Source organism: Bos indicus, chromosome 28 (genome assembly GCF_029378745.1).
Source record: "Bos indicus isolate NIAB-ARS_2022 breed Sahiwal x Tharparkar chromosome 28, NIAB-ARS_B.indTharparkar_mat_pri_1.0, whole genome shotgun sequence".
NCBI lineage: Eukaryota > Metazoa > Chordata > Mammalia > Artiodactyla > Bovidae > Bos > Bos indicus.
In genome coordinates this window covers 30,686,735-30,707,236 of record NC_091787.1, presented here as the reverse complement: position 1 = coordinate 30,707,236, position 20,502 = coordinate 30,686,735, and the positions used below count along the sequence as shown (strand labels likewise).

General features: G+C 43.2%; 1 pseudogene; it reads left to right on the top strand.

The window, feature by feature from the left end:
- The first annotated feature begins 10,668 nt into the window (after positions 1–10,668).
- Positions 10,669–15,121, top strand: LOC109553634 (translation machinery-associated protein 7-like; annotated as a pseudogene).
- The last annotated feature ends 5,381 nt before the right edge of the window (positions 15,122–20,502 follow it).

Here is a 20,502-nt window from a genome sequence, read left to right as displayed (position 1 = left end):
GCCAGCGCTCGAAGGAAGGCTGATGGCGAAGTTCGGTTTTCCAGGCTTCCCCTGGGCCCCCCGAGTTCCTGAGGCCCACAAGAGGGAGGCTGGGGGCTCATCTGGCCGCCCAGGCGAGGCCACTTTGACGCTGCCCACATGCCTCCAGCGCCGTCCAGACTCTGAAGAGAGACTCCCTCGTTCTTCCCGGAGACCGGTGGGATGCTGACAGGGGAGACTTCAGAAAATAGTCAAAAGTAGCCTTGAGAAATGGCTCCTACAGAGTTTGAGTACGAAGTTTCCCTTCCGAGGCGCCATTGCTTCGTGAGGGGAGGAGAACTATGACTTTGTAAAAGAACCAAGTTTCAGGCATGGTGGCCTAGATGGCAAACCACCTGTTGACTCAAGTCTGCCCCAGGGCGATCTTGGGCCCTGACAGGGTGACACATGGTACCAGGGAGAGGAATCCCCAGGCTTCCTGCCCTGGTTGACTCTAGCATCCTCATGGCAGTGACACTGCAGCAGCAGCATCTTCAACTTCACATAGCAACCACTGTGTAAGCTAGGTGGGTACTTTGTTAGAGCAACTTCTCTCAAACAAACAAAAGCAGCAGCACAGCGCAGTCATCGATTGCAGAGCTAAAACACACTTCACTTTTTAAGATGGTTTGCTTCTCTAGGGTGTGAGCAGCCCCTACTTACATGCTTCTTGGCAGCAAGGTGAGAAAAGAACTAAGACAAAGGGTGCAGAATTGGATGAAAGGACAGAAGAGGGGAGAGGGGGAGCAGAAGAGTTGTAATACTACCCTCAAAACTGTCACCCGTTCCATTATAAATCCCTTTTATAGGTGTTTTATTACTTGGTTGTTAGTTTTTAAAACACAAACCTCTTTAGATTAAATCTTGGCATTCACCGGCTCAGCTTGGGGAAACAAAACACAGGGAAAGCTCTGGGCTTGGCTACTTTTGAGTTACATTACTGATAAAACAAACAAACAGCAGGTTGGGTTTCCTTGTAGCCTCTCCTACCTCTTTTATTTAATATCTTCAGTAGCTGGCTCAAGGTGAATTTTTACAAGCCATTAGTTTATAATTCAGTCTAGTTCATTTAGGTATTTCAAAGAGAAGGACATTTATAAGGTATGCTTTTTTTTTTTTTTTTTATAATGCAGGTGTTGGGATTTTTATTCTCCAAGAAATTACTAAGTAAATCTAAGAATCCTGGCACACACTTCGGCCTTTATGTTCTGTTTTGTTGTTGTTTTTTTTCCCGTGGTCTGCCCAGATGCACTTTATTTTGTAACTTAGATTTGAGCCTCCCAGCCTGCATTTTATCTCAAGCAATAAAAATAAACCATGTCTTAATTAAAAACAAGTTTCAAAACTCCATATCTATACAAACTAAAGTATGCTAAAGAAGCAACCAAAGACAATTAAAGCCAAAAGTCCGCATTTAAGATGTCTTCAGCCAATGAATCGTGGGAGATTTATGAGCATCTAACACTTGTTATCACTAATGAGTTAGCCAGATGGATTTCCAGTGCATCAAGACCTGAACAGACACTTTAGATAGAAAAGGGTCTCATTTGCCTAAACTTGTGCTCCCGTAACCCCAGGACCTGGCAAACGCAGAAGATGGAACTATCTTTATCCAACAAATTGATGTGTTTTTTTTTTTTGAGCTTCTTTTCTTAATACAGTTCTCTAACAGGGCATGGCAAGGAAAGGGACTGTGTTGCTTTCCCAATGATACTCCCCTCTAAGCTTACTGGTCCTTTTTGAGAAATCCTGGCTCTTCAGGTAAGTGGGACTGGAAAGGATAACAGAGTCACAGCCAGAGATACATACTTAATGCTTCCTCTAAACCTCTCTTTATCTATAGTATCTCAAAGCCTCAGCTGAGCTAAACAGCTCAATTAATAACTTAATCTAGAAATAACTTGAAAACCAAGCCCAGCGCAAAATTTGCAAGCTGACTGGACTGAAGGATTATGAATCCAGGGGCCCATCTGATGAGTCCTCCCCCTTCCCCAAAAGAGTTGCTAGTGGGCACCACTGACCAGAACTGCTCAATGTGGTCCACAGATCAGCAGCATCAGAATGATCTGGGAATGAGTGCTTAAAACACAGATTGTTTGGCCTAACCCCAGATTCTGATTCAGTAGGTCTACAGTGAGTCTCCCAAATCTACATTTTTAGCCCATGACTTGGCTTGAAGCTTATGATCCCTGATTTGACAACCACTGGCCTAGGCTGAATCCTTGTCTTTCTGCAAAGTAATGTATCTTGTGAGCTTCTTAGCCAGAAGGTTATAGTCCCTAGTATACTGAGATGATTCCATGGTCTGACCTATCTGTCCTTCAGTCCTGAGTAAGAGTGAAAAAGAATGCAGAATAGCTTCAGGAGCTGAAGGGAACTGAAGGGCTTGATCTTTGGGGTTTGTTTACTTGCTCTGAAGCAAGTCAAACAAACACTCTGATAAGGGATCATATCCACAGATGCACCAACAAAGCCTTATGAAAGAAACGGAGGAAGGGAGGCAGCAGGCAGAGACCCTGAGCTGATCTGTCTGGGCCAAAGCTCAGGATGAAGTCTATTTACACTCAATTAGTCACTTAAAAAAACAACAGTCTCCACTGTCCTTCCACCTGCCACTGGGACTGGAAACTGTATCCCCACAAGGTCACAGTGTCTGGTTATGTCAGTCAAGGGCAAAGGGGGTGAAGGGCAATCAGTCAAACCATTAGTTTTAAATAGGCTAGCAAATTCAAGCTATAGGTGTGTATGAAAAGTCTGCATTGTTTTAAATACCAATATTTTGTACTCTTACCCCATTAGTTCCAGCTTAAAAACTTTTAGTGTCATTTAAAAGCATTCTGAACCAAGTCTACACTCCTTAGTCTACCTCTAAGGCTATGCACATCTGCACCCAACCATTATCTCATCTCCGGCTTCTCCCAGCCCCACACACTCCTCCGTGCCCAGCACACACTGTTCCCTCCGCAGTCATGCCTGCCCTCTCTACCTTATCTGATGAAGACCTTGAAAAAAAGATACCTCCAAATCCCCGCTTGGCTGCTGCCTCTTCTGTGAAGTTTCCCTGGTCTTTGTAGGTAGCCCACAGGACTTGAAGCTAACCGGGAGCAATCCAGCTGTGGCGCTTTTGAGTGCTCTGTTATTGTTTGTCAAATTACGGAATAAAAGCACTTACACTCTGTTGTCACATTTTGCCAGTTTGTTGTCCTAATGAGCTTTTCTATTACATGGTCCGGATTTTTCATCTGTAAAACTGCCCTAGAGCCTGACCCATAGAAGCTACTTAACAACCACCACACACACCTGTGGTTCCCATCCCTGGCTGCACATTAGAATCAGCCGAAGGAACTTTTGAATCAGCCTAGCACCAAGTCCCACCTGAGGACACCTAAGACTGTTTGGGGTGGGCCTGTTTATTAGCATTAGTATTTAAGCACCCTGTGCAGTCAACAGTTCAGAACCATTGTTTTATATTTATCAGGAGGATGCCTCAGCATCAAGTGAGAAATTCTGAAGACAAGAGGATGGTGAAAGATTATAAAATTAGCTAAATGTTGATGAGAGGACAGAGGACTCAGGATCTTTTTGGTTTTGTTTTGAGACTTAAGAGAGTATTAATGAAGACTCAGTTTTTAGCACCAGGCTATAAAAAAGAAAAATGAAACAATACCAAGATTTCATTTAATGATTCCCAGTCCTTTGAATTTTAAATTTGGGGAAAATGACAAAGCTGCAAACTTATAATTTTGATAATAAGGACATTTTTTAAAAGACCTAATGGCCATACACTGTCTGCATTACTGGGGCTTCCCAGACAGAACTAGTGGTAACGAACCCATGTGGCATAAGGAGACTAGGCTTTGATCCCTGGGTCGGGAAGATCCCCTGGAGAATAAAATGGCAACCCACTCCAGTATTCTTGCCTGGACAATCCCTTGGACAGAGGAGCCTGCTGGGCTACAGTCCATAAGGTCACAAAGAGTCGGACACAACTGAATTGACTTAGCATGCATGTACGCATCTGCATCACAACAAACTGTGGAAAATTCTTCAAGAGATGGGAATACCAGACCACCTGACCTGCCTCCTGAGAAATCTGTATGCAGGTCAAAACGCAACAGTTAGAACTCGACATGGAACAACAGACTGGTTCCAAATCGGGAAAGGAGTACATCAAAGCTGTATATTGTTACCCTGCTTATTTAACTTATACGCAGAGTCCATCATGAGAAATGCTGGACTGGATGAAGCACAAGCTGGAATCAAGATTGCCAGGAGAAATATCAATAACCTCAGATATGTAGGTGACACCACCCTTATGGCAGAAAGTGAAGAAGAACTAAAGAGCCTCTTGATGAAAGTGAAAGAGGAGAGTTAAAAAGTTGGCTTAAAACTCAACATTCAGAAAAATAAGATCATGGCATCTGGTCCCATCACTTCATGGCAAATAGATGGGGAAACAGTGGAAACAGTGACAGACTTTATTTTGGGGGCTCCAAAATTACTGCAGATAGTGACTGCAGCCGTGAAATTAAAAGACACTTGCTCCTTGGAAGAAAAGCTATGACCAATTTAGACAGCATATTCAAAAGCAGAGATATTACTTTGTCAACAAAGGTCCAGCTAGTCAAAGCTATGGTTTTTCCAGTAGTCATGTATGGATATGAGAGTTGGACTATAAAGAAAGCTGAGCGCTGAAGAATTGATGCTTTTGAACTCTGGTGTTGGAGAAGACTCTTGAGAGTCCCTTGTACAGCAAGGATATCCAACCAGTCCATCCTAAAGGAAATCAGTCCTGAATATTCATTGGAAGGACTGATGCTGAAGCTGAAACTCCAATACTTTGGCCACCTGATGCGAAGAACTGACTCATTTGAAAAGACCCTGATGCTGGGAGAGATTGAAGGCAAGAGAAAGGGACAACAGAGGATGAGATAGTTGGATGGCATCACCAGCTCAGTGGACATGAGTTTGAGTAAACTCCAGGAGTTGGTGACGGACAGGGAGGCCTGGCGTGCTGCAGTCCATGGGGTCACAAAGAGTTGGACACAACTGAGCGACTGAACTGATGCATCTGCATTATTACAAAAAAGAAAGAACTTTCTGAATACAGGATAGTCCCACCCATGAAATGAAAGTGGATGACTGTATCAACATGTACATTTTCTTTCTTCCTCTTTTTCTCCATTTCAATGCAGACTTTGAAACTTTACTTCTGAATCTGGCTACCTGACCAGAGTGCATTCAGGAATCACTGGACTATTTTACACTTTACCAGGGGCAAAAAGTATAGATCATATTTGATCTAATCATCAACAATTTTCTCCAACATGCCCAACTCAATGTGCTCAACTAACTGAAGATGGTTTTCTCTTATTCTATATTTAATACAGAAAGAAAATATACAGCTCAGAGAGATAGTGGCAAAGGAATATGGAAGAGAGCACCAAAATAAAAGTAGGTACCAGATTTGTATCCATCTCTGTCAGCAACTAATGTGTGTCCTTGGACAAATCCAGAGTGGCAACATCTTGAAATTCATCTCTGCTCTTACTAATTTATTATTGGCTTACCTGATTCCCAAAAGGTCATTGTTTTTGTAAATAAAGTTTCTAAAGAACTGATGAAAGAGTGAAACTTCTGAATATGTTTTTTCTTACCGTATCTTTTAATTATAACATATTTATACATATTGTCATAGAAAGTGTGGATAATAAAGAAAAAGGGGAGAAAAGTAAACAGAAATTAGTTGTAAGTCCTGACACCGAAAGATAATATGTTGGCAAGTATTCTAACTTTTTACTTCAATCAATATTTCTATTGTGGCTGAAGTTTGGGATAAATTTTTCAGCTAAGGAAACTGAAAAGTAACTTACTAGGACTAACCAGAATATTCCAACTTCTCAGACAGTTTGTGTGTATGATATCTGTGTGATAATCACTCCAATTTTTTGATAGAATTGCAGACAGAGGGCCTGAGTGAGCCTTTCCAACTATAAGGTTCTCAATGCAGTCCACATCCCATCATTCAAGTTAGCAAGTCAAAAACATCTTAAAGGCAGTCGAGAAGGTCAGCCTGGTGAGCAGTTTAATCTGCTTTACACCTTTCCCAGGATTAGTAACAGAACTGCTTGTGGGAGACCATGGTTGAGAGCTTGCTTGTTCATAACAACCTTGGCCAGAAACTTCAGGGTTGGGATTGGGTTCATTTGTATAGTTCCCAAATTGCCCTGTACATGGTATTAATAAATGATGTTGAGTAAAATAAAAAGTTAAGGATCTGTTATCTATTTGCTTATCTTATAAAATTCATTTAGCAGACTGTAAACTTCCTAAGCTTAAATATTTTCTGTATACGGTCATATACATCATGTGTGCACGCTCCATTGTTTCAGTCGTGTCTGGCTCTTTGTGACCCTATGGACTGTAGCCCACCAGGCTCCTCAGTCTATGGGATTCTCCAGGCAAGGATACTGGAGTAGGTTGCCCATGCCCTCCTCCAGAGGATCTTCCCAACCCAGGAATTAAACATGCATCTCCTGCAATGCAGGCAGATTCTTTACCCACTGAGCCACCTGGGAAGTCCCATATACTTCTTCACAGGCATTCATTCAACATATGAAGGTTGGATGAATACATTCCCTAACCACTGTAAAACTGAGTTTTCTAAAACCATTTTTTCTAAATTATGTATGTTTGTTGGAGAGTTTTTAAACATTAACATTTTTTAAACATTAACATTAATGTTTTTAAACATTTAACATTTCAGCGTTTGATCAATGGGTATGTTTTATTTATTATATACTACATTTGGTTATATATATATATATATATATATACACACACACACACACACACACACGGGCTTCCCAGGTGGCTCAGTGGTAAAGAATCTGCCTGCCAATGCAGGAGGCTCAAGAGACGTGGGTTCAACCCCTGTGTCGGGAAGATCCCCTGGAGTAGGAAACGGCAACCCGCTCCAGTATTCTTACCTAGAAAAATCCATAGACAGAGGAGCCTGGTGGGTTACATACACTCCATAAGGTTGCAAAGAGTCAGACATGACTTACGACATATATATATATGTCAGATCAGATCAGATCAGTCGCTCAGTCGTGTCCGACTCTCTGCGACCCCATGAATTGCAGCACACCAGGCCTCCCTGTCCATCACCAACTCCCAGAGTTCACTCAGACTCACGTCCATCGAGTCAGTGATGCCATCCAGCCATCTCATCCTCTGTCGTCTCCTTCTCCTCTTGCCCCCAATCTCTCCCAGCATCAGAGTCTTTTCCAATGAGTCAACTCTTTGCATGAGGTGGCCAAAGTACTGGAGTTTCAGCTTTAGCATCATTCCTTCCAAAGAAATCCCAGGGCTGATCTTCAGAATGGACTGGTTGGATCTCCTTGCAGTCCAAGGGACACTCAAGAGTCTTCTTCAACACCACAGTTCAAAAGCATCAATTCTTCGGCGCTCAGCCTTCTTCACAGTCCAACTCTCACATCCATACATGACCACAGGAAAAACCATAGCCTTGACTAGATGAACCTTTGTTGGCAAAGTAATGTCTCTGCTTTTGAATATGCTATCTAGGTTGGTCATAACTTTCGTTCCAAGGAGTAAGCGTCTTTTAATTTCATGGCTGCAGTATATACATATATACGTACACACACACAGACATACACATACATACACACAGGTATATATATACTTATATATATATACATACATATACACACAGACTTGAAACCACACCCATCTCAGTTTCTAAGACCAAGAAGACCATACTTTGAGGAAATCCTCCTATTCCCACAACTACTTTAGCTACCCACTTCTGCAGTTTGTGACCTATTATAGTGCTCCATGCGGCTCACTTCAGTAGCCCATGTGACTTGGCATATCTACTAGCTGGGACTGATATCTTCCTTTTTTTCCATTGCGCCACACATCTAATGATAATCTTTAGTAAAGAGTCTATAATGGCTCCTGACTCTGCTTCCTAAATCTTAATTGATGATCTAAAATAACAACTCCAAGTTCAGTTTATTTGTAGTTTGTAGTATCTAATCTATGGCAAGGCAGAGAGATGACTGTTCACCAAGTATTCCCTACGTTCCCCTATATTTCATAGCCTTCCTTTCAATTTGGTTAGATCATGTGGCTAGTTTCAGCCAATGGACTCTGAGCAGAAGTGGTATGTATTACTTCTGGGTCAAGGAAGTTAAGAACCAGGGTAGTGGTTCTCCATTGCCAATCTTTCCTTGCTGAAGCATCTCAGAAGCCATGTGTTACAGACAAGAAGCTACAAGTTGGCAGAGCCACTATCAGCCTGGACCCCTGAGTAACTAAATGGAGAAGACTCCCCAGATCCCACAATTGGGTTTAGTGTGTAACAGGAGAAATAAATTTTGTTGTGTTAAGCCAAAGAGATATGTGTTGAAGTGTGTCTATTACAGCAAGCAGTAGAGTTGCAGAACCTAAATTAATGTATTTCCTAAGTGCAGTACTTTACAAATACCTTTTTAAAAATCTTAGTGTCATTGAGGTAAAAACACTTCCCTCCTCACTAATTATCCTTTTTCTCCAAGCACCCCAGCTGACTGCCCATTGACCAGGGTTGTGATGGATATTCAGGTATATCATATTATGTTGGATTTCCCCCAGAATGCTTTAGTGAAACTGTCGAGATGAAGGGACTTAAACAGTGGATCCAGGACTTCCCTGGTGCTCCAGTGGCTAAGACTTTGGGCTCTCAATGCAAGAGCCCCAAGTTCCTTCCCTGATCAGGGAACTAGGTGCCGCATGCTGCAACTAAGACCCAGGGCAGCCAAATCAATAAATGGATATATTTATTTAAATCTTAAAGATACAATGCTTTTTTTTTTTTTTTTTTAAAGGATGTGTTTCTCCATGTAAATAAAAACTATGGAAAGTCTGGGGTGGTCGTGTCGTTCTCAGGCTAGAATCTACTGTATTTCTGAACACAGTAGAAACACTAAGTTGGAATCACTTTACTACTTTAGCATGGCTTTGTTGGCTACCAAATAACTAATTTTGTCACCACTGTAAGTTGAATTTTTTTAAATATGGGTGTTTCTTGGAAAAACTGCTGCTTCTTAAGAGAAAGACATTCTGCCCCAGTCCACTCCACGTCCTTTTTTGCAGTCTCTCAGCCTAGTCTTGAGCTCTAAGAAATGACAAATGATACAGGAGCTGATTTGCAAGGTGGCTAGGAGAAGTGCATTTTGTTCCTGTCAGTTAAAGAAGGGGGACTCATGTTGGGCATGGTATTGTGTAATTCTGTGGCTCCACTCAAAACCTCTTAGGATAAACAGCGTGGGAACACGGGATGCTGAAGTGGACTGCGGGAACATGTTGGCTGAGCATGGCTTTTAAGTGCTTGGCCTAACAATATTATTAATAACAGCTACCACTTACAGAGTACTTACAGGGCTAAGTGATTTCCCTGAATTGGCTCATTTGATCCTCACAAAAATCCTCTTTAAATACTGCTATTATCCCCCATTTTACAGACTAGGAAACTGTGGCCTTGAGGTGCTGAGTGGCTGTGTGGAGGTCAGAAATCCCTTTACCTGTCCCTTGATGGAGTATGAACTCAAAGCCGGGCCTCCAGCCACTGCTCCATAGGAGTGGCCCTGTGGGGCTGTCTAGGAGTCCAGGCAGCCACTGAGCAACCTGCCCTCCTAGCACTGCCAGCTCAGCGCCTGTGCAACAGAGGCAACCCCTGAGGTGCACACGACCTCACCCAGGCACCCAGGCCCAAGGCTCTTGGTCAGAGAGGAAGCTGGCTCCACCAAGAAAGGGAAGGCACGGGAAGGCTGCAGGCCAGGAAGGCGAAGCAGCCTCTGGGGCAGAAAGAAGGATTCCTGGCACTCGATGGAGAGGAGAAAGTGACAGAGAAGAACCTCCACATTAGGTCTCCAGGAGTCCAGAGGCCGAACCACTTCCAGGCTGTGAGAACATAGGAATACCACTTTCTGGTATGCCAAAGCCTCTCACTTAATTTCAACAAGAATATTTTTTAGAGAGAGGAGAAATGAGTGAGTATACTAAGCTCCTAACAGGTGGGTGCTGAGGCAGGGACTCCGGGGCGCAAACCCGTGTCTGTGGCGCTGTCCCCCACCAGCTACCAGGAGACACTCTGCACCTTCATCATTCCACATCCCACAGTGCCATCTACGTCACTCCGCTGTCACAGCCAAGCCTGGGGTGGCTGGATACAAAGTAACTCCGGAGAGACCTCCCTGAGCAGGGGCTGGGCTCAAAGGGATGGAGCATCAGCTGCTAAACTAACTAAAGTTGCTAAACTAGCCCGGTGGTTGTTTTGTCTTTTAGTGTGAATTCACCAACAGGTTGTGGATGCCTCTGCAGCATGTGAGCGAGTCTCTTTCTGAAAGAATTCACCTTGCTGAAGGGCTGATGTCTGGCAGAGAAAACTCACAGGGCTCAGCTGGCTTTGACAGGAGCCTTCCCTTCCCTGCTCGGTTGCCTCCCACACCACATGCCCCCACCTACCCCAGAAGAGCCAGCCAGGCAGGGCCTGGGGCTGGCATGGCCTCTGCAGTCCAGGATCCTGAGCCCAGACTTCCCTCCTGACCTCCCTGGTGGACATGACCCCAGTGGCCTGTACAGATGGAAGCAGGGAAATCAGCCAGAAGGTTCTGGAAACTGGCAGGCTCCCTCCCGGACAACCTCTGCTCCGTTCTGAAAATGTGCCTGCCTCTGGCGGGGTCCAGCCTGAGCGTCATCACCAGCCTGGCATCAGCCATCATGCAGAAAGGGTCATTTCAGGGAGGATGATCCCAGATAACTGTTACTCTAGCAGAAAGCAATTAACATGTGGATGGGACATTATCCTACGTCCTATGGGTTTGTTTAAGCATCACATCCAACTCCTTGCTGCCACCTTTCTCAGTATGAATGTACTCAGTTTCTGCCATGGTCATCCCATCCTCCTGGACTTGGATCTCCAGTGTAAAGCCAAGGACACGGGAGCAGGCATAACCCATCCGGTTGCCTGGGCGGCTGCTTTAGCCAAAATGAGCCAGTGTTCTTACGGAGACTAGATAGGAATTGATGTGATACATTTTTAAAGAAAGTTTGATATATTTTAAAGAATATATAGTCCAACAAGAACACTTTAACAAATGACAAAGGGCTTCCCTGGTGGCTCAGTGGTAAAAAAATTCACCTGCCCATGCAGGGGGACACAGGTTCAATCCCGGGTCCAGGAAGATCCCACATGCCAGGAGCAACTAAGCCCATGTACTGCAACCACTAAGCCTGTGCCCTAGAGCCCACGCTGTGCAACTAGAGAAACCACTGCAACAAGTAGCCCATGCACCGCAACTGGAGAGTAGCTCCTGCTCAGCACGGATAGAGAAAAGCTCGCACAGCAAGGTAAACCCGGCAGAGCCAAAAATAAATAAACAAACCTGTTTTAATGAGGAAAAGTATAAATAGCTAATAAGCATATGGAAAATGTCCAGACCTCCTAGTTATTGAAGATGTGTGAGACCCTATTTTTCCCTTTCCAAATAAGCAAAATGAAAGCATGGAGTCCCCCGACACTGGCCTGGGTGTGGTTAAGTGTGACACTCTCTCTGGGAGCATAAACTGACGTGAAGTTTCTGGAAAATATCTGACAGCGTTTATCAAGAGCCTTAACAATGCTCCGTGCAGATGAGCGGACTCTAAAGCAGGGCCGTGGGAGCCAAGCAAGTGTGAGTCCTGATCCCACCATTCCAGCTGTGTGCCCGCGGACAAGCCACTTTGCCTACTTTACACTTGTTTTTTCCAGTATGAGAACAACGGGCGCTTCTCCCTGCCTCACAGGGCTGTTGTGAGGCTGAAGGGAAAAAACAGAGGGCTTAATACACAGGGATGCCGCAGTGGCTGTTATTCTAAATTCTCTTTGAGCCAGTAATCCAGACTGTCCCAAAGAAATAATCTGACATGTAGGCAAAGATTCATGTACAAAACATGTCTATCCAGTATTATTTTTTTTTTGCCCTTCCTTGCAACCCCAGCATGTGGGGTTCCCCGACCAGGATCAAATCCATGCCCCCATGCAGAGGAAGGGCACAGTCTTAACCACTGGATTGTCAGGGAAGTCCCTCCAGGATTGTTTATGATCATAAAAACAGGGACACAATGCATCCAGCATTAGGGGAAACGTTAAGAAAGTTATGGTCCAGACATGTGGCTTCAGATAGAAACTCAGCTGATAGCGTATGATACGCCTGGCTCTGTACCTTGCTTTTTTTCACTCAACTGTTAACATTCCGCAAATTCTGTGTCTGTAGGGTAAGTGCCTAGCATTGGGATTATTGAATCAAAAGATGTGTATTTAAAAATGTACACTTATTCAAATGTATTCTTTTTAATGGCTGAGTAATACTCCATTGTGTATATGTACCACAGCTTTCTTATCCATTCATCAGCCATTAAAAAGAATACATTTGAATCAGTTCTAATGAGGTGGATGAAACTGGAGCCTATTATACAGAGTGAAGTAAGCCAGAAGGAAAAACACCAATACAGTATACTAACGCATATATATGGAATTTAGAAAGATGGTAACGATAACCCTGTATACGAGACAGCAAAAGAGACACTGATGTATAGAACAGTCTTATGGACTCTGTGGGAGAGGGAGAGGGTGGGAAGATTTGGGAGAATGGCATTGAAACATGTGAAATGTCATGTATGAAACGAGATGCCAGTCCAGGTTCAATGCACGATGCTGGATGCTTGGGGCTGGTGCACTGGGACGACCCAGAGGGATGGTATGGGGAGGGAGGAGGGAGGAGGGTTCAGGATGGGGAACACATGTATACCTGTGGTGGATTCATTTTGATATTTGGCAAAACTAATACAATTATGTAAGGTTTAAAAATAAAAAAAATAATAATAAATAAAAGAAAAAAAAATAAATAAATAAAAATGTACACTTATGGCCAACTTGCCGCACAGAGGTTCCAACGCACTCTTGGACAAAGATATCAGAAGGGCTGTTTCTGAAGCTCTCATCAGTGTTGTCAACCTGCGTTCTTGGCCAAGGTGAAAGTGGTATTCTATTGAAATTTCAATTTGCATTTCTTTTATTGTGAGTGAGGTTGAGCACCTTTTCATATGTTTAACAGCCATTTGTGTTTCCTTTTCACTGAATTGTCTGCTTTTGGCCTCACTTTCTATTGAGTAGTAGGTCTCTTTTTTTTTCTTCATTTAGCCCTTCAGTTGAAACATATGCAAATTTTCTCCTCCGGTTTATCACTTAGCTTTTAATTTTTTGTGTGGTTTTTGCCATTCAGCTTTAAAATAAAAAACATATTGTCAAGGTTCTAGGAAATTGCTCTTTCTGTGCTGTGACACGCTGTATTGTCCTAATCCATTGACTCTTCTTGCTCTTTTTGAGCTCCTTGAGGGCTGGGACTGCGAATATCTGCTTCATCACTTGAACCCCTGATAAGCACCCAAAAGAACCTGTTCAGTGATTGTGGTTACACTTAGTGAGTAAGTGCCAAACAGCTGTGCCTCCTAGGTAAATCTGCATAGTACACAAGGGAAAAATATTCTCCTGCCCTATCCACTTCTGCCACAAAACAGTCATGGTCAACTTGTAACAAAATGTGTGAATTTCAAGGTATTACCCCAGCCTCTCTGGTGGCTCAGACGGTCAAGAGCCTGCCTGCAATGCAGGAGATCAGGGTTCAATCCCTGCATCAGGAAGATCCCCCGGAGAAGGAAATTGCAAGCCACTCCAGCATTCTTGCCTAGAAAATCCCATGGACAGAAGAGCCTGACGAGCTCTAGTCCAAGGGGTCCCAAAGAGTGGGACACAACTGAGCAATTAACACTTTACTTCACCTCAGCCTCAGATGTTGGCGGCCTCAATATTCAAGGTCACACTGAGAGTTGACCAGTCCACCCAGCCTCCCACCTGGCCCAGCCCCAGCCCACCATCCAAGTGGGACACAGCCCCTCAGGGACTCACTGTGCTGTGGCTCCCAGATGAGTGGGCTGGGGCTGGGGGTGGAGGCAAGTGCTCCCCTACAGGGCCTGAGGCAGCTTCAGAAGACTCTCTACTCTTCTCAGGGACCTAGGAGGAAAAGCAGAATTCCTTTCCAACAGCAAAGAACAGGACCGCCCAGACTGTGCTATGCAAATGATTGACTCCAATCCATAGAAAATTCAGAGCATTCCTGGGCTGACAAGGAAGAATCAAGAAAATTCAACATAAAAAAAAAAAAAAAGGAAAAAGAAGAGTGTACAGAACAACTGTCCACCTTTGGCAGAGGTGGGTCAGGTTGCTGTCAGGGTTTCATTCACTGCTTGCTGTTCAGGGGCAATATTGGGCAGAGGCAGAAAGTTGCACCTTGGCCCCACTGATTTTATTTTGCAGCTCAGCCACTGGTATTGTTTTTTTCTAACAGCTATAATCCAAGAGCAAGGGGCATCGAAGGGCTGTGTTCAGGCATCCAATTCTGCTTTACTCAAATGGTTAGCCTCTTCTTCCCAGAAAGCCTGATGGAGCCACTCTAAATAATGATCTCTACCATACCAGAAATATTGGAAATATCTTTCTATCTTTATATACCCTAAAGGCTTTTTTGGGCAGGTGGCGTGTCGGGTGCAAAGGTGGCAAGAAGAAGCACCTGAAGCAGCCCAAAAAGCAAGCCAAGAGATGGACGAGATGAGGCATGCAAGCAGAAACAGGAGGAGCAGCTACTGCTGCTGCTGCTAAGTTGCTTCAGTCGTGTCCAACTCTGTGCGACCCCATAGACAGCAGCCCACCAGGCTCCCCCGTCCCTGGGATTCTCCAGGCAAGAACACTGGAGTGGGTTGCCATTTCCTTCTCCAATGCATGAAAGTGAAAAGTGAAAGTGAAGTCGCTCAGTCGTGTCGGACTCTTTGCGACCCCATGGACTGCAGCCCATCAGTCTCCTCCGTCCATGGGATTTTCCAGGCAAGAGTACTGGAGTGGGGTGCCATTGCCTTCTCCAAACTAAAGGAGCTAAAAGCCAAAGTCTCAGAGAAAGGCCCCCTGGCCACAGGTGGAATCAAGAAATCTGGCAGAAAGTAAGCTGTTCCTTATGCCTGAGGCAATGATGATTCTTAGTTCCATTCCTGTTTAAATATCTGGATTGCCTGCCATAACATCTATTGCCATCTATAGCTAGAATGAAGTGTTGTCTTGGAATCTATTGTATACTTAAGAGTAAACTTGTGTGGAAAAAAAAAAAAAAAGAAGGCTTTTTTATTTTTATTTTTTTGGCCATATGGCACAGCTTACGGGATCTTAGTTCCCCAATCGGGGATTGAACCCAGACCCTGAACAGTGACAGCAAAGAGCACTAACTACTGGACAGCCAGGGAATTCCCAAGACTTTTTAATTTTTAACTTCTTATTTTGAAAAAAAAAAAAGTAAAATTTACAGAAATGTTGCAAAAACATTTCAGTGAGCTCCCAAACCCTCCTTATCTATTTTCACCAATTGTTCTTATTTTTGCTACATTTGCTTTACCATTCTTGATGCAATATATTAGGGGGTTTTCCCTTGTGGTTCATCTGGTAAAGAACCTGCCTGCAATGTGGGAGACCTGGGCTCAATCCCTGGGTTAGGAAGATCCCCTGGAGATGGGAAAAGCTACCCACTCTAGTATTCTGGCCTGGAGAATTCAGTCCATGGGGCTGCAAAGAGTCAGACACGACTGAGCGACTTTCACTATTCACTATACACTATATACCATTATTATCTTTTTTAAAATTATCTTTTAAATGAACTATTTGAAAGCAAATTGTAGACTTTTACCCCTAAACATTTTCATCTTTGCTGTTAACAGTGAAGACATCCTCTTATAATCACAATACAGTTATTAAATTCAGAAAACTTAACATTGTTAAATTACTGATATCTAATCTGCAGTGAAACTCCAATACTTTGGCCACTTGATGCAAAGAACTGACTCATTGGAAAAGACCCTGATGCTGGAAAAGATTGAAGGAAGGAGGAGAAGGGGACGACAGAGGATGAGATGGTTGGATGGCATCACCGACTCAATGGTCATGAGTTTGAGTAAGCTCCAGGAGTTGGTGATGGACAGGGAGGCCTGGCGTGCTGCAGTCCATGGGGTTGCAAGGAGTAGGACACGACTGAACGACTGAACTGAACTGACCGGAATCTGTAGTCCACACTCAGATTTTACTCAGCAACGTCTGACTCTTTGTGATCTCATGGACTGTAGCCCACCAGGCCCCTCTGTCCATGGAATTTTCCAGGCAAAAGTACTGGAGTGGGCTGCTACTGCCTCCTCCAGGGGATGTTCCTAACCCAGGGATTGAACCCGTGTCTCCTGAGTCTCCTGCATGGCAGGCGAATTCTTTACCACTGAACCACCAAAGAAGTCCCTCAAATTTTGCTAATTGTCCACATAAAGCCTCCAACAGCTCCTTCTTTACCAGACCAGGATCCAATCTTGATTGCATTTAGTTTTTCTCTCTTAATTTCTTTTAATATAGATGAGTTCCTCCACCTAGATTTTATGATCTTGATGTTTTCAAAGATTGCTGGCCAGCTGCTTTGTAGAATTTCCTTTAGTTTGGGTTTTCTGATGTTTCTCTATGGTTAATTTCAGTTTATACATTTTTTATAAAAATATTTTTAATTGCTCATGATTCTTGTATATTATAACCAAATTATCAAATGAGTCATATTTTGAAGCAAGTTTTTTCATTATAGTTCATATTCACTTGTGGCTAACTTCTTAAAACATTATTTCTTATATTTTTGAACTATCTCCTTTTGGTAATTTTAAACATGGTAATTTTTTTTTTGTTGTTTGCATTTAGTATTTGTTCTTTTGAACACAGATCAGAGAGTCTCTCTTGCTGGTTCATTCTCTGTCAGTTTTGTTTTTTATATCTGTTTATAGTAGGGATACTGACATTTTATTTTGAAATAGAAGTCATTCCTCCCATACCATACCATGCACGCATGCATACGTGTGTGCTAAGTCGCTTCAGTTGTGTCTGACTCTTTGTGAGCCTATGGACCATGGCCCACCAGGCTCCCTGTCCTGGGATTCTCCAGACAGGAATACTGGAGTAGGTTACCATGCCTTCCTCCAGGGTATCTCCCCAACCCAGGGATCAAACCAGCGTCTCTTCTGTCTCCTGCATTGGGAGGTCGGTTCTTTACCACTAGCACCATCTGGGAAGCCCATACCACACCATAAGTCTCTCTTATTCTCCTTTGTATCCCTTTATCTAGCAATAATACCTGGTACCACTCAGGAAACCTCTGGGAAACACTGGTTGGATGAATTTAGTGGCTACATACTGAATTTTCTGAATCCAAGTCCTATACAAAAAATAATTTTGGTTTCTATTAATTACTGTACACATTGAGAAGTACAGGAATTCAAGTATTACAGTTTAACAAAAATGTCTTCTACTAATGATTTAAGTGTCTCAATCTTAGTATGAGCCCAAAGTCCACCATCTTTGGCTGAAATTCTGCTTGAGTCCTGGTACATTTGAGGAGGGAGGGTGGGATGAGAGTACTCGTGGTCTGAAGGCAGGCTCTGGGGAAAAGCCTCTTTATAGAAATGAATGCAGAGGCAGGCTGGAGGCTTTCAGGCTCTCCTCAAGGGCACCAAATCTTGAATGTAGAGAATTCGACTTAGTTACTCCTTGGTCTGAACCTTATAACTTGTACTATGGTCCAGCTACCTTAACCTGAAGTTCAACACACCTGCCATTGAGAATCTGCCCACTTCTCCAGGCTCAGGCTCTCCCTCTGCCACGTTCCTCTGTCAGTAACATGCTGTCTCCACCTCCTCCCTGGAGTTTTGATACTTGGTTAATAGAAGGAAAGAGGCTCAACTTAGAATCCTATAAATTTATATCATAATGAAATAGTTTAAATTTATCAATTTGGCAAAGACAAGACAGATTAATTATATGTAAGAAAATGACAAAATAAGTACTTTTATATACTTTTCATATTTTACAGCATCTGTTTAAACTTAAGCAACTCAACTTCTGGGATTCTTTCCTATAAACATACTTGCACAAGTGCAGAAATAAATATGTAAAAGCATGCTCACTGTAACCTTTTTGTAACAATGAAAAGATGGAAACTGCTCTCTCAACTGTCCACCCATAGGGGCTGGTTAAATAGATTACAGCAAAGCATATAGTATAATATAATCTGATTGTTAGAAAGAATAAGATGGATCTACATGATCTAATATGGAACCTGTCAAAAATATATTGTTGAATGGAAAAACAATTTGCAAAGCAGATTAAATATGGTTATTTATATTGTATAATATATTCACAGCAAAAAAAAAAAAAATCTGAAAACGTTCACCAAACTGTGAACAATGATTATTATCTGAGGAATGTGGGATTTTGGAAGGCTGTCACATTCTTTGTACATTTGTGATGTTTCAAATTTTTATAAGAAATATTATTTGAAAATCAGGAAAGAAAATAAAGAATTGAAAACCTCACAAACCAAAAAAAAAAAGGTAGTGTGTGGGGAGCTGGAGGAGGTCCAGATGCAACAAAACTGATCATTTGCTGACAACTGAGGCAGGTCTATAGGGGTTCCTTGTACTTTTGCATGTGTTAGAATATTCCATAATAAAAAGAAAAAAAGGAAAATAAACACCCCAAATCCTAGGACAGGCAGGTGAAGAGGAAGCACAGCCTGTGTCAGTTGGAAAAGGATAGAGTTCCACAGAGTTCATTCAACACCTGTGTTTACATTTCAGTAGGTAGAGAATGAGATATTGTTAACTTTTTTAAAGTATGAAAACTGATTTTAGATAGATTACTTGGTATAATTTGGTTGGAGGAGAGAAGCATTACAGGTAAGGAGACAGACTAGTCATAGAAATCACTTTGCTACAGTTCACTTTGCTACAGCAATAAGGTAGAAAGGAAGGGTCTGTTAGAGGTGCGATGGAGGCTGCATGAAAAGTCATGGTGACTGCTGAGGAGTGGGGAGGTGAGACAGGAGTGCCATGTAACATCTCCGTCCTTCTTCAGAGCCCCTGGGATGCTGCTGGGGCCAACAGACCCAGACAGAGATCAATTTCCTAAGCGCCAGCTTTCATCCACTTCCCCATCAGGGAAACTGCCCAACCTCTGCAGGGGCGTTTTAGCCAGCTCTTGCCTGGCTCAAGCGTGACTGGAACAACTGGCCTTGAACTTGATTCCACTATTTCCTCTCCATTTCTCCCAACACCACCTTCCACTTCTTATAGGGCTCCCTAATGGAGAAGGCAATGGCACCCCACTCCAGTTCTCTTGCCTGGAAAATCCCATGGATGGAGGAACCTGGTGGGCTGCAGTCCATGGGGTCGCTGAGGGTCGGACATGACTAAGCGACTTCACTTTCACTTTTCACTTTCATGCACTGGAGAAGGAAATGGCAACCCACTCCAGTGTTCTTGCCTGGAGAATCCCAGGGACGGGGGAGCCTGGTGGGCTGCCGTCTATGGGGTTGCACAGAGTCGGACACAACTGAAGTGACTTAGCAGCAGCAGCAGCAATGGGCTATGCATGCATGTGTGGGCTAAGTCGCTTCAGGTTCTTTATCACCAGGGCCATCTGAGAAGCCCCTAATGGGCTATAGGAGTTAGCTGAAGGATTTGTTTTCTAATGTTCATTTATTCATCTAATGTTCATTTATCCACTATCTTTAAGTAGGGGGCTTCCCAGGTGGCACTAATGGTAAAGAAACTGCCTGCCAATGCAGGAGACTTAGAGATGCAGGTTCGATCCCTGGGTCAGGAAGATCCCCTGGAGGAGGAAATGGCAACCCACTCTAGTATTCTTGCCTGGAGAATTCCATGGAGAGAGGAGTCTGGCAGGCTACAGTCCATAGGGTCACACACAGTCAGACATGACTGAAGTGACTTAGCACGAACATACATCTTTAAGCAGCAACGAGACCAAGAGCGGAGCACACACAGTAATGAACAGAGAAGACGTCACTGGTCTCCTGGTGCCTACAGTTCATTCTTCCACCATCACATAAGTAGCTTGTTTGCTCTCTCCTTTAACTATTTATTATTATTGCAGTAAAATACATATAACATAAATTTTACTATTCTAACCACTTTTGAGCATACAGCTTTGTGGCATTAATTACATTCATATCTTTCAAGACTGATATTCTATACCTATTAAATAGTAACTTTTTATTCTACCCCTCCCCCCAGCCCCCAGCAACCACTGTTCTACTTTCTGAATCAAAAAATTTGATTATGGGAGGTACCTCGTATAAGTGGAATTAAACAACATTTGTCTTTTTATGTCTGGCTTATTTCACTTAGCATACTGTCCTTAAGTTTCAACCACACTACAGCATGTATCAGAAACTCCCTCCTTCTAAAGGCTGAATTAACATTCCATTGTACATATATACCACAATTTCTTGAACTGCTTCC